This window comes from Balaenoptera borealis, assembly GCF_965194805.1.
Source record: "Balaenoptera borealis genome assembly, chromosome: 5".
Classification (NCBI taxonomy): Eukaryota; Metazoa; Chordata; class Mammalia; order Artiodactyla; family Balaenopteridae; genus Balaenoptera; species Balaenoptera borealis.
This window is the reverse complement of record NC_138862.1, coordinates 27,978,177-27,992,992: the sequence shown is the minus strand read 5'-3', so window position 1 is coordinate 27,992,992 and position 14,816 is coordinate 27,978,177. Positions and strand designations below refer to the sequence as shown.

At 35.3% G+C, this 14,816-nt stretch overlaps 1 protein-coding gene across 11 annotated transcripts in view; it reads left to right on the top strand.

The window, feature by feature from the left end:
* LOC309628712 (uncharacterized protein) overlaps window positions 1–14,816 on the top strand; it is a 454,132-nt gene that overhangs the window by 29,082 nt on the left and 410,234 nt on the right. The gene's annotated exons all lie outside the window — the stretch shown is intronic.

Below are 14,816 nucleotides of genomic sequence, written 5' to 3'. Positions count from 1 at the left end.
GTGAGTGCAGATTTAAGATATTATTTAAAGTGTACTTTCTATGTTGTAAAACAAGTAAAGAAATCTTTTGTGCTTTGAGGGAAATTATAGCAAGAGCATTTCTTAAAAGTTCTTAGGCGATTTGGTTTTGTTTCTGCTTGATCTCACATTAAACTTGGCAATGCTAACAGAAATACAATATTTGTATTGTCTTGCGTGTCCTTTTTCTTAAAGTTGTCCTTTTGTTTAAATCATGCTTCTCTTCAACCTGAATAAACATTGTTTTAGGCAAATCATGTGTGGAATAGATAATAAAGGAACAACAGTGTGACAGAATATATGTAAACATTTCATTTAGTCCAACTTTGTGTCACTTCTCCACGACTTCATGTTTTGCCGCCTTATCTCAGGAATATATAGCACAGTGTCTATGAAAAGAGCTTTGTGTGAGAATTCCAGCGAGTTAAAGGGTCAGGGCCTGTGTGTTATCTGACTGCCACCAAGACTCACTGGGGTGTCCTCTATTTTTAATCTAAAATAGGGGAAAAAGTGCATCTTTACATATTAAAAAGTAAGTGTGTTTTGATTCCAACAGTTGCCTTCTTATAGTTCATGTGTGTTATTCCTGGCAAAGGATTGTTAAAGCTTCTTTTGAGAAGCAGCATGCAAACTTCTTTTGTTTCTTTTTGGCTTGTTTGCTCACATTTCACTGCAGAAACTTTGCACACAGTTTTCTGTTTTTTGTTTTTTAATTTTAAATATCTTGAAACAATACTGAGTAGTTTTTATTTCAGTGCAAATATCTTGGAAGTTAGTAAGCTTGCTTTTTCTGGGAAAAAAAATACCTCAGAGAATAAATTGTGCTTAATTCTTAGTTTAGCCATACTTAAAATCCTGTTTTAAATGTGCTTCTTCTTAAAAAAAAAATCAGAGTCTACAAGGAGTATTCCTAGAATGTTATAGAAGAGATTCTTCTGCAAAAACTGCAAATTCAGTATTGTGAATTTAGTAAGTGCCAAAATATTATTGCTATTGTTGACTTTGTTTAGAAAGCAGCTTTATTAACAAGGTGACTGCATTAGATGTTACCAAATGAAAGGTGAAAAATATGTCTCCCATACTGCTGATTTGATAGAATACAGAGGTCTGCATGGTTACTGTGTTTCATGCTCAAACTTTTTAAAGAGCACCTCTGTAATACAAATTTTGAATAATAATTTTAAAAATGAAATTTACTAAAGTAAGCTCCTTATATTTTGAGACTTAAAGCTTCTGTTTGCTAAAGTAAATTAATAAACGGAAAAAATATATTGGAGTAATTGTGAAGCTGTAAAACTTTACAAGAAAAGGAGGAAACCTTTTAAGAAAAAAAGAATATGTTTTCGCTTACAGGGCAATTTTGAAGTACTACTTAGCTCTTCTTTTCTAAAGATTTATGGAAAACTTAACTGTTGCAGAACTAAGTAATAGTTTTGACTTTTATACTGTATATAAGAAGGATAATTATTTTTGAGCTCTTCTTATGATTTGGTACAAGCTTCTTTCAACAATTACAAAATGTGACTGACAAATCCCTTTCTAAGAGAACAAGTTCATTATGTTTGTCACCTGTTACATTCATTCTTTCTTTTGCCTACATACACAGTTCCTAGCTGTTTATTAGTGCTGCAGGAGGGTGAAAACCTTCTTTTTTTTTAAGAGAAAAGGTTTAAATGTTTATTTGCATGAACATTTTGAGGTTTCTAAACTTATGTTCTCATCAGAATCACCCAGTGTTTTTAATAAGGTCTTTTGTTATGATCTCGATATGAATGGTCAAAACAGGAGATGTAAATTGTTTGAGTTTTTCTTTTAATATGTAAGTAAAGTTAAAGTGTGACTGAGGATTTTTTAAAGGCTTTGCCAAGAGATAAGCCTTTTGAAAATTTCTCCCTTTGCTATAAAGACTGTAAAAAAATGTTTATGCCTTACTTATTCCCTTCAAACCAATCCAGAGACCAAAAATTAAAGAGAACTTCATTATACTCCTCAGCTATAAACTCTAACAACAACTCAGGAAGTTACCCTGCTTTGGGGAGGGGCTACAAAAGAATGGGGTTCCCTCTAATGGAAGTACCTAAGTTGTGATAAACAAAAGATAGAAAGGTCTGCTGCTAAGTTTTACTCACATTTAATCTTAAACTACTGTCTTCAGTCTTTAACATTCATATTTACTTATTGATTGGTTACTGAGGTGAAGACATCTTTTAAAAACTACTGGACCTAGAGTCTGTCATACAGAGTAAAGTAAGTCAGAAAGAGAAAAACAAATACCATATGCTAACACCTATATATGGGATCTAAAAAAAAAAAAAAAAGATTCTGAAGAACCTAGGGGCAGGACAGGAATAAAGATGCAGACGTAGAGAATGGACTCGAGGACACAGGGAGGGAAAAGGGTAAGCTGGCATGAAGTGAGAGAGTGGCATGGACATATATACACTACCAAATGTAAAATAGATAGCTAGTGGGAAGCAGCCGCATAGCACAGGGAGATCAGCTCAGTGCTTTGTGACCACCTAGAGGGGTGGGATAGGGAGGGTGGCAGGGAGACGCAAGAGGGAGGAGATATGGGAACATATGTATATGTATAGCCGATTCACTTTGTTATAAAGCAGAAACTAACACACCATTGTAAAGCAATTATATTCCAATAAACATGTTAAAAAAATAACTACAATCAACCATAGCATTATTTTAAAAACCATGGTTTTGAGAAGGTATATATTTTCTTATATAAGGCTTAATTTTCCACAGATGTTTAAATTTTTTATTAGGTTAACAGGAAACAACGGAACTATGTTCACAAATTAATATACAGTTATCTCTCTTATTTCTATATAAAACATAATGGTGATTCATTGTCCTTCCCCTACATTACTATATCACACCAGATTGCAGTGTGTGTGTGTGTGTGTGTGTGTGTGTGTTTTCACATTTGCACTTATGAACTCACAGACAGAGTGGCAGAGTAACCTGGACATATGCTAGGGTTATGACACTCTTTGACTTACTTCCTTAAATCTCATGGTCACTAAATATAAGGGTTTTTTCTGTACCCTGGTAGCAGTAGACATCTGTTCCAGTGAATTTATGCCTTCTCTATTGAGGATGAATATCATATTGGCTGTATTATTGTTTCAATTACATTCATCAATTTGCTTTTAAAGATGAATTATTCTATCAAAATATATGGCAGAATCTATAGGATTAGATTCTATCATCTCTGACAAATTATTTGTCCTCAAAGGCTTTCCTAGAGAGTGGCCATATGGTTTTTATTATTCTCCTTACAGGGAAGAGAGCATAGTGGTTGTTCATTTTTCTAGACACTTTGATGTTAGGACTCACATCTTTCTTAAATTATGGAAATTTTCAAAATTTTCTTTTCAAATATGGCTTCTTTTACCATTAGCTCTAATCTCTTTTTCTGGTACATCCTAGTATGTATATGTTGAAGCTTCACAATATATCATACATAGTTCTTAAATTCTCGTTCATAATATATTATAATCTTTCTGTGCTACATTTTTTGTGAATTACTCAAGAGATATCTTCCAATTTACTAATTCTTGTTTTGACTATATCCATTCCAGAATTTTTTTCAACTGTATTTTTTTTTTCCTGGTTATTCTAATTGATTCTTATACCACTTTTATTGCTTCATCTCTACTTACATTTTGTACATTGTATTGACGTTCTTTCTTACTTTGTCTCTTCAAGGCTACTAACATGCTTATTTTGAAATTCTGAAGTTGATCTATTATTTTCATGTCATCTGGAATGACTTCATTGACTTTTAAAAAAAATTTTGCTGGAAATCTTTTTATATGATTTTACATGTCTTGGAATTTTGGTTTTCAAGCTTAACTTGAGTGAGAGGGATTTAAAAATTTTTTTAAAATTTCTCTCTCTCTTTCTTTGTTAGACCCACCCCACCCTTATTATCATAGAGTAGGCCCTGCACACTCTCCATCCCCAGCTCAGAATCTCTGATAATGGGGATATCATGTATCTAGTCAGCAAGTCAATTAGCAGTTTGTTCCAGTTGCTGACTGTCAGGTTATGGCTGCTGCCTCTGGCCTCCCTACTAAGCAGCTCTGTGTAAACCATGGCTCCAGGGAGGTAGTCAGTTATTCAGCTTCCTGTTGTCTTGCACTCAGGTTTTAATCAGTAAACATGGCACTGATTTTCACTCCCTGTGGGGCAAGTGTGGCACTCTAGTTACCTTACAGATAGGGAAATGCTTGCCTCTTATTCCAACAACCAACTGGTGCATTGCAGCTCACCAACTGGTGCATTGCAGCTCACTTTCTATTTCTATTCTTTCTCTAGTTTGCAGAAGGATTTGGCTTGGTTTTGATATCACTTTTATATGATCTCATTTAATATTTTACCTATTACAGTTATATGTTGGAAGCAAAGGCAAGAGGTTCAAACCATATCTTGAAAAGTTTCCCTACCCATGGGCTTTGGAATCAGAAAACGTGGGTTCAAATTCTGACTGATTTATTACCTTAGGAAAAGTCTTTAATTTCTTAAAAGTCTCCATTTCTTCCCATCAAAAATATTTATAGCAATGCTTGTCTCATAATGCTGTTCTAAGCATTGAATGAGATAATGTATGGAAAGTAGTTAATCCTGTGCTTAACTATATTAAATATGCAAATTCTAGGGAGTAAAAAAGCAACCAAAGCCAAAATAAAACCAGACTCTACAAATCATGAAGTGAATGAACGACAAAGGAAATGTAATTCTTGTTTCTTGTATTTTGAGTGAATGCAACGTTATTATTTTTGATAGCTAAAGTTCTAAAGATGAATGTCAAGTGCGTGTCTAACAGATAGGTAAATGTTCTGTTACAATATCCACATACTTTAGTAAGTGTAAGTGAATATATTTCATAGAATTTCAGTAAAATACAAAGCATTTTGCAAAATGACCTTTTGGTATAGTTATTCTAAATCCAAAGTAGAGTTATTCTTAAGGACAGTACAAGGGTGTGAGGTATGTGGCATGGGAACATGTTTTTGGATTGTTCTTTTGACTTTATTAGCAGTTATATATAATACATGTTATATATATATATGTATACAGTATACAAATTATACATATCATGTATATGTATAACAGTTATATATATATTACAGTTTCACCCAAGGATGGGTTTCTGTAATAGTGAAAAAAAGAAGGAAGGAGGGTCTTTTGTAAGGGTTTCAGAAGTCTTGTTTTGTAGCTTTGTAGCCAATTTGTAATATTAGTATCTTTTCAAAACATCTGTTTTGATGGATTAGGGTTCAAATTGACAATATTGGCAAAGGGTATGTTTAGCAGGGTGAGAAATGAGTTTCCGAAAATCAAAAGGTTTTAAAAGATGAAGAAAGATGAGAATAAAGACAAAGCAGCAGCTGCTTGGAAGTAGTCTTAGATTTTGAAAACAAAGAAAATAAAGACATGTTTCTAAGAAGCTATTGCCAGTATGTCCTCGAGTAGAACATTTATAAAATAAGTATTTTATTTTCCTTTCTTACCACTGTTTTTTCTCTATCATGTTAGTTCTCGCTTTCATTTCCATTTGTAGGAACACCTTCTGCTCATTTCTTAAATATTCATGAGTTTCAGTGCTCCTTCCTGATCTGCCTTTTCTTTTACTATCCTCTCTTCTTTGTTCTCATCCATCACCATGACTCAGATACCATTACTAGCCAATCTCTAGCCCATTTTTCTCTCCCAAACTGTAAATCAGTATATCCAATTAGCCACAGGCACTTCATATTCAAAACATGTACAAATCTGAATCATCATCTCCCTGCCAGAACCCTTTTTGATCTCAGTCTGTCATACACCTGGTTGCCCAAAACAGAATCAGGATGTGAAAACCTGCCTTCCTTATACTTCTCTCTCTCACACATTTAAGCTTTATAAAATATTGATTCTATTTCTAAGCATTTCTATTTCTGATCATTTCTCTGATAACATCAACACATTTCCTACCATCTGACTGAGATTGTGAGCCACTTCAGAGTTGTATAACTCAAGGACGAGGAAGCTTGGGTCTGTCTCCAAAATTCCCATCTGGCATTGGTTGAGGGTTACTCCTGAGACCATTAACTCTAGAATTCCAGCACACCTCCTAACAGTTCAGGTATGTTCTTGGCTAGAGAACACCCTCAGGCAGAGAGTGTCAGGTGCTTGCAGTAAAATTCCTTCAATGTGTAACGTCAATATGAATGCCAAAGATATATGAGTAGTACAGCAAGAGCTTCTGCACTGTACACTTAGAGGCAAATGTGTTGCAAATAGCAAATCCAAGTGTTTGCTATTTCAAACAGCACTGCACATAACATCATTTGTATATGTCCCCTTGTGAGCATGTGGATTTTTCTTAGGGTCTATATCCAAAAGTGAAAGTACTGGGCTGTAAGAGATATGTGGTCTCAATTTTAGGACTCTCCAAATTACTCTCCTAAATAGTAAAATTACTCTCTGAAGGTGCTATACAAATTTCTGCTTCCTTCAGCAGTTATTAGAGTACCCTTTTACCCACATTCTTTTCAACCTTTAATATTGCCCAGTGTTTTAATTTTGGATATCTGTTGAGTAAAACTGTATGTTAAACTTCTTCAGTTTGATTTATTTTTATTCCTAATGAACTCAGAAAGATTTCCAATGAATTTCTGAAAGTAGATGAGCAATGGAGACCTTAGCTATAAAGAGACTACAATACGCTACTCATTTTTTAATGTGAATGCAACTTTATTTATTGACAATTCAAGTGCCCTCTCCGGTTAATTGCTTGTTATACCTTTGCCAATTCTTTGTTAGGCTGTTTGTCTTTTTCTTGTAGACTTTCTGGCATTATTTGTTTATTGTATCCCATCTGCTTTACTCCTCCCCACCATAGGTACCTTTGCAGAGTGTCTTTTTGAGTATAAAGCAATAAAAAACATAGATTTTTGTCCCATCTCATTATATACAGTACTTTAAACCATGCTTTGGTCATGTAATGTACTGTGGAGTTATTTCAGGATATGCAAGAAACTGTGATGCAAACTATGAGATGAAAACATGAACACAACACACAGTCTATCCATTGAAAACTTGGTCTTACAGGTGACTTTAATAGAGTTATAAAGCATTATGGGAATTTAGAGAAGATATTTATTTTCCCATTGAAAAATTAATATTTTTCAAAACAGTTGAGAATCATGCATCAGGAGATACAATTTATTCCTACGTTTTACCCAGCATCTTATATATCAAGTTTTCTATAGCTGTGGAAAGTTTGCAAATTTGTAATTAAAGAACATGTATTTTAATGGCCTACTATATATCAACTGTGACAAGTATTAGTGGGGATGTAAAAGTGAACAAAGCAGATAATCCTTGAGTTCATGGGAGGTAGAAGCTGAGAACTAAATAACAATGAGGAAAGAGTGGATACAGTATAAAAGGGCATTCTGGGAGATATAGCATATTCATTGACAGGGCACCTGGGTTTCAGGCTGAAGCATGTTTGAGAAGTAAAGATAGCCAAATAAGCATGGGGAAGGCTCTAGGCAAAGGAAAGGTGTGCAATATTATGAAATTGAGAATGTGGTGAGTTTGAGGAACTGCAAGTTCAAATTGGATGGAATAGAGTTCTAGGAGTGGTGAGTGGTTGAGAAGAAACTTTAGAGATAAGTACTGGCTCAGTTTTGAATGGCCTGGTTTGGATTCTATCCTAAGGACACTAGAGACCCATTTAAAGGATTTAATAAGGCTGTCAAAAGTCAGATATTACTTTAGATAGAAAAATATCCTGAGAGATGAGTGGTAGTTAAAACCATGACAATTGGTATATTTCTCAAGAAGTTCCTTCATATGGCTACTATTGTTACTTAGAGGGTTCAAAACAGGTTTCAGGTTATCTGTAAATGGCCAATGTTTATATTCTGTGTATATATATATATGTGTGTGTGTGTGTGTGTGTGTGTGTGTGTATAATCTTCATTAAATTATCAAACTTGTCACTGACTAAAAAATTTAAGAATCACTTGGTTAAATTAAGAACCTAGTTGATTATTCAGTCATAAAAAGTCAGAAATCCTGCCATTTGCAACAATATGGATGAACCCTGAGAGTATTATACTAAATGAAATGTCAAATAGGGAAAAACAAATACCATATGATCTCACTTATATGTGGAATCTAAAACAACCAAACTCATAGAAACAGAGAACACATTGGTGGTTGTCAGAGGTAGGGGGAAGGGAGTGGGAGAAATGGGTGAAGGTGGATATCTTCCACTTCTAAAACAAGTAAGTCCTGGGCATGTAATGTATAGCATGGGAACCACAGTTAACAATAGTGTATATTTGAAAGTTGTTAAGAGAGTAGACCTTAAAGGTTCTCATTACAAGAAAAAAAATTGTTAACTATGTGAGGTGAGGTGATGAATGTTAGGTAAGCTTATTGTGGTAATCATTTCACAGTGTATACATACATAAATCACATCATTATGTTGTACATCTTAAATTTATAAAATGTTATATGTCAATTATATCTCAATAAAACTGGAGTAAAAAAAAAAACTGTAGTTGGCCAGAAAAGTACCCTTGAGAAAATCAGTATTTAAGGAACAGACAGCAGAAGAGAAGGAATTCAAAGGGAAAAAGAAGAGTGGTCAGAGCAATAGCAGAGAAAATCATAGAAGTCAAGTGTGTTAAAGGCTTAGTAGCTATAAGAAAAAGATTCCAAAATTAAGTCCTTTGAATAAAATAGAAGTTTATTTCTTTCATATTATAAGCCAGCCCATGTATGCAATGGTGCCATTCTGCTCCTCCAGTTCATTCAGGAACCCAGGTTCCTTCTGCCTTATTGCCTTGGTTGGGTTGCAGGCATTCCTGAGCTCACTCAGGAAGAGATAAAGAAACAAAGTTCAGGGACAGCAGCCTGTCTTTAAGGTGAAGACAGCCTAGAAATTATATATGATATTTCTGTTCTGTTCTGCTCATCTAAATTTAGTCACACAGCCACAACTGGATGTGAGAAAACTGGGAAATCTAGTTTCCACTTGGGAGGCCATGAGATTAGGAAAAGGGGCAGAGTGAATTTTGGGAGAATAACCAGCAGTTACAACCAGCAGAATAACACCAACTTTTTAAGTTAAAACAATACTTAGAAATTAGATTAGATTAGATTATCCATTTAATATGTTTATTGAGCAGTTCCTCTATTTGGTCATTATTCTATGTGGTAAGTGTACAGACATTTTAAAAAAATCCACTACCAAATAGCTTATATTCTAGAAAGGAGAGATAGGTACTAAACAAATTAACAAATAAATATGTGACATAATATTAGAAAGTAATAAGTACTAAGAAGAAAAAGTGAAAGGATAGAAGTGCTATTTTTAGCTAGACTAGCAAGGGAAAATCTTTTATGTTAAAAACTGAAAAGGGTCCTTTGAAAGACAAAATATTGAGATCTCCCTCTTTGGGGAAGAATTTGCAGTTGAGTTGAAAGCCTAGAATATTGGTTGAAATAGGATGAGGATGGGGATATATGTATAGCTGATTCACTCTGCTATAAAGCAGAAACTAACACACCATTGTAAAGCAATTATACTCCAGTAAAGATGTTAAAAAAAAAAAAAAAGGAAATAGGATGAGGAAAGTTGCTAATTCAGAGATTCAGAGTTAAAGGAGAGTTATCTTTTTAAGGATTCGGGGGAGAAAATTGACCATGACTATAGCCTAACTAGAAAATGCATATAGAGATGTGGTTATTGCATGTCCTAGTGCTGGAAGGAGGGGCATGATGGGCACGGGTGTAAATAGTTCGTATAGGATGACCTCATTTTTCCCAAGTAAGAATCAGGAAAGCTACTGAGAGTGAGAGCTGTGTGGGTTGTATCAGGTTCTTGATAACAATTATGAAAGTATGGAGTTGTTGTGGGAAACCACCAGCAAATATGAGAAGCCCAAATCTAAGAGAGAAGAATTGTGTCATGGGATTGAATCTGTGCCGGGGTTTTTCAGGGTGTGGGTAGTAGACAGGTCCACCAACCCTATGTAAGAGAGGGTGATAATGAGAGTGGTTTAAGTGATGAAGCATAACGTCTATTCCACATGGCAAGAGGAATGGTTTCCTTCAGGAGAGAATAACTAGGGAACCACATGCCCAGTTCTAGATCATGCCTCAGTTTGTAAAGTGACTGAGAAATGTGTTTCAGATTATATTTTTCAGGACAGGTTTCTTTTTTATTAACTTGCTATTCAAAATTCCGAATTTTTAAGTTTGTTGACTCCCTTGTTTTTGTTGTGTTGGATCGTTATGTAGGGTTGTAAATTCACTGTCACAGTTATGAAATCAGGAAGACAAGTCATAAAATTATTAAGAAATTAAAACCTTAAGTGAACACCTATTGAATTATGTCATTTGGTTTTTCTTTAACATCTGCTGGTCCCTAGTAGAAATACTGTTTATACTTCATGGAATAACTAAGGAAATGGAAACTTTTGGGGAAAAATCATGTAGTTTATATGCTATTTATTAATTTACTAAATGTTTAGTATCATGTATGTCATCTTCCATATTCCATTAATCCACTGACTTAATCCATGAATTAAATCATAGAGCTGTCAGCCCTTCTTGGCAAGCGTATTTTTCTTGATAAGTTGATTCTGTTTTTTTCCATGTTTTGTCCTTTATGTCTGGATATTTGCCTATGCCCACCTAAACCACATCTTTTTATCAGAAATGACATCAGTATAGAGAAATCATGGCCAGAGCGATCAGGATTTTTTGCATTTTGAAAGTAATACCTTGACATTATGACATTTTCTGTTCTTTCAAGGCTTTTAGTTTCTTTTTATAAAACTATTCATAGTTTCTGTTAATTTTCTGGTTCTCAGATTAATCCAAGATATGTCTAATTGAGCCTTTCTGAGGTATTGTTGTTGTTTACTTGTCTCCAAGCAAGCCCATTCTCCCTAGTATTTATTTTTCTCTCGGATATTTTTTTGAGTTTGTTTTTCCTCTAAGGGCACTAGTGTCTTTATGATTTTCTTCTGGCCTTTCAATTGCATTAACTTATTTTGTCTGGCTTCTCTTACCTTTCCTGCTGGAAGACATAGCTGATTTCTGCATTCACACCTCGCAGTTTGTTACTTTGATGTGAAATGCCTTTTGGCCTTCATATCTTTGCACAGTCTTTCATTACTCTGATTGTATGGCCGTTTCTTGCTGCTGTGAGTTTTCCCTACACTATTCTGCAGTGCTGACACAGTCCACCCCTCAGCAGAAACTTCACACCAATTTCTGTAGAATACCTCCCTCAACAAAGAAGAGGCAAACATTTAAACCTCATAACTAAATACAGTATTCTTTGACATCAGTATTTTCTATGTTAAATTCTGATGTCTTATATACACTGATAATTGGCTTTCTTATTGTTCTCACCTTCTCAATATTTTCTTGTCCATCAGATGCAAATTAGTAAGATTAGATTTCATATGTTCTTGAAGGCAGGATATCACCACAATGTAGCAAGATTTTTACAATCAATATTCATTTGTACTGTTTATGCACTAGAAATTACATAGGGGAAAATGTCACAGGAATATGGCTCAAATCATCTAGGTTTAGGACACTTTAATCAACATTTAGAATTCTTTTCTCCTGTGGATAGAAAAGATGATCAATGCTTGCTAAATGTTATTAACCTTTTAATCACTGTTATACATTTAGCAAATCAATTTAATCATCTATTGGGTGATTAGAAATGACTAGTTAGGGAGATCAGCTCGGTGCTTTGTGACCACCTAGAGGGGTGGGATAGGGAGGGTGGGAGGGAGATGCAAGAGGGAGGGGATATGGGGATATATGTATACGTATAGCTGACTCACTTTGTTATACAGCAGAAACTAACACAACATTGTAAAGCAATTATACTCCAATAAAGATGTTTAAAAAAAATGACTAGTTAGAGACAGAAATTTAGAAAAGCAACGTTGATGTTTGATACACATGTACAAACACACACAAGGAGATTGATAGACACACGTTACGGAATGTTGTATTTCGTATTTTATCTGCCTAAGTTACTGAAATACTTTGAATTAGATCAAGACAAAATGAATTCTGTGGTTTGGAAATTCCAGCACACACCACTAAAAATGAGGAACCAGAAGGTATACTCCTTGGAACTTTTTTTAAAGATTATTCATGAATCATGTAACTTTAAAATAATATTAATCTTTAGGAAAATTTGGGGGATTGACTTTCTTTAATGCTTTTAGAGCCAAGGGATTCAATTTTTTAAATAGGGAAAATTTTGCATTTATCATACATTTTGGAGCATCAAATCTTTCCCTCACTTGCTAGACACAGGGATGCAAAGGTAACTAAGACACAGTTGCCACTTTCAAAAAGTTCTTGCATTTTTTAGTTCACTTCACTTTGCAGAAAGTGTGACTATTGTTTATAATGCTATTATATCCCATTTCTTTTTAATTTTTTTCAAATAATGACTACCGAAATAGATTAATTTTTGGGGGGATTAGCCTAAATGCTTTAACTTGTTTTACTGGGAGGAATGCTACGTGTTCCCTATCAGCAAACTAGGAACGGACTAGTTACATTCCCAATCTCTTTCCAGCCACTCTGGCAGGTGCTTTGGGATCCACAGAGGAATATCTGACATAATTCCTGCTCACCAGTAGTTGAGTGGAATTAGGGAGAGTTAAGTAACAGAGTTTCTTTGACATTTTTTAGAAAAGTCAGAATATAAAGACTCATTTAGAATATAAAGTGTTACCAAATGAATGCCACAGAAATACATAGCAAGGCGAAAACATTCTGAAAGACTTGATAATAAATATTATGTAAGAGCAAAGCACCTGCTAGGCCTTGAGTGATGGGAAGGACTGAGACATATGGCTACAGATTTAAAAGTCTAGCCAAATGGATTCAATGCTAGCAGGAGTGTCTGTAGACCAATTCCATACAGATGTAGCAACTCCCAGAAGAGTAAGTGTGTCCAAATGTAGAAACTGTTAGTTAGATCCAAGCAAAAGCTTGGGGATGGGTTCAGCCCTGGAGAAAAGAAAAGATGGCCATTCCACTCAAAGTAGGGTCATTCCAGCAAATCTATCCAAAAATAAGATCATTATGGCAATATTTATTAATTTTCACAGTAATAACTGGGTGATTAGTCTGCAGACCTATGCTAGGAAGGCCACATTTGCTGACATAATGGATAAAATCCCAGCATTTTAGAAGTTTAGGACTTACTCAGAGCATCGTCCAGGGCAGTACGCCTTGGGCAGCTTTCTGCTCAGGCTCATTCCTCTTGCAGCTCCACCAACATCGACTCCCACAACCTCAAATTATGAGTTCACACGTGGAAGGAGTTTACAGTTCTGACATAGAACATCAATCCTACCCACACTTTGCTCTCTTCAGAACTCAGCCACATGGCCATACCTTGCGCAAGTGAATCTGGGAAATGTGGTCTGTCTGTTCTTCCAAAAGAAAAAACCTCAACCACTTATTCAAATAGCACACTTCTATTGTGTGTACAGATCTCTGAGTCAGGTACTGTGGAGAGTATCTCTATAAGCAAGACATACCTTCTGCCTTCAAATTCTTAGACAGAACTATACGTAAATAAATGCTAATGCAAGGCCAGATGTATTGGGTTCTATAATAGAGGGATAAAGAACCTCTTACGAAGGAAAAACTTCCTGGAAAAGGCGAGATTTGAGCAGAGCTTGAAGCATAGATAGGGGCTCACCACCACGTGGAGGTGGAGGGTACGGCATGAAAAGTGACATGCGAACAGGCTGTATCAAATGGCTAGAGATGACAGTCTACGATAGGTACAGAAATAAAGATGTCTGAAAGATATTTGGGGGCCACAACATAACAGACCGTAAACACTCTGTTTATAGTTCAGGAGCCGTTGCAAAATCTGCAGCATATGCTTAGGAAAGAAAGCAGTGTTCAGCACACATTAGAATGGAAAGAAATTAGGGATGGGAGTGGTGGGGAGCTATTTGAACTAAGGCAGTGGGAATGGAAATGAGAGAACAGTTAATGCAAAACATTTGAAAAAGTAGATTTGAAAAGACTTTGAGATTGTTTGTGTTGGTGAGTAAATCCAGAGATTTTTGCATTTCACCGACAGAGTGTTCTTGATGGTTAATCCTTGGGAATTATTTGATGAGTTCAAAGAGCACTTATAGTTGATCTCATTAGCTAAGGGAGTGTTAAAATCTACCAAGGCAAGAACTTTGAGCAGTGACATCTCTGGGGCCTTGAACTTCAGAGAAGTGCAACAGAGATATCTAACTTCTATTGTAGCCACAAATTACCATATTTTGAAAAACAATTTCTGAACAAGAAATAATACAAAATAGGTCGCCTCCCATCCTTTAAGCCCTAAGTAGGCAAATGTATTCCTTTTATCTCTAAGTAACTTCCCGTGACCAAAGTCCTCACTCCACATTCTCTTCTAGACTTACTGTCAGGATATAGATAGTTTTGAAATTATGCAGAAAGGTAAATAACTTTAGAGAGTTTGAAGTCTTCATCAGAACTTTTAATTCTGTTATACTTCAATGAAGAAGAGGGTAATACCAGAGCGCTTCTCAAGTGGCACATGAAGTCTCCTCTGTACGTTAAAGAATATTCCTTACTTAAAATGCTCTCTGGGAATGAGGGCTTTGAGGGCCACTTCTCCCCATTTTTACAATGCAAGGGAAGTATTTAAATGTTTGAGGAGTAAAATGCCCTCTTCAACTCCCATTAGA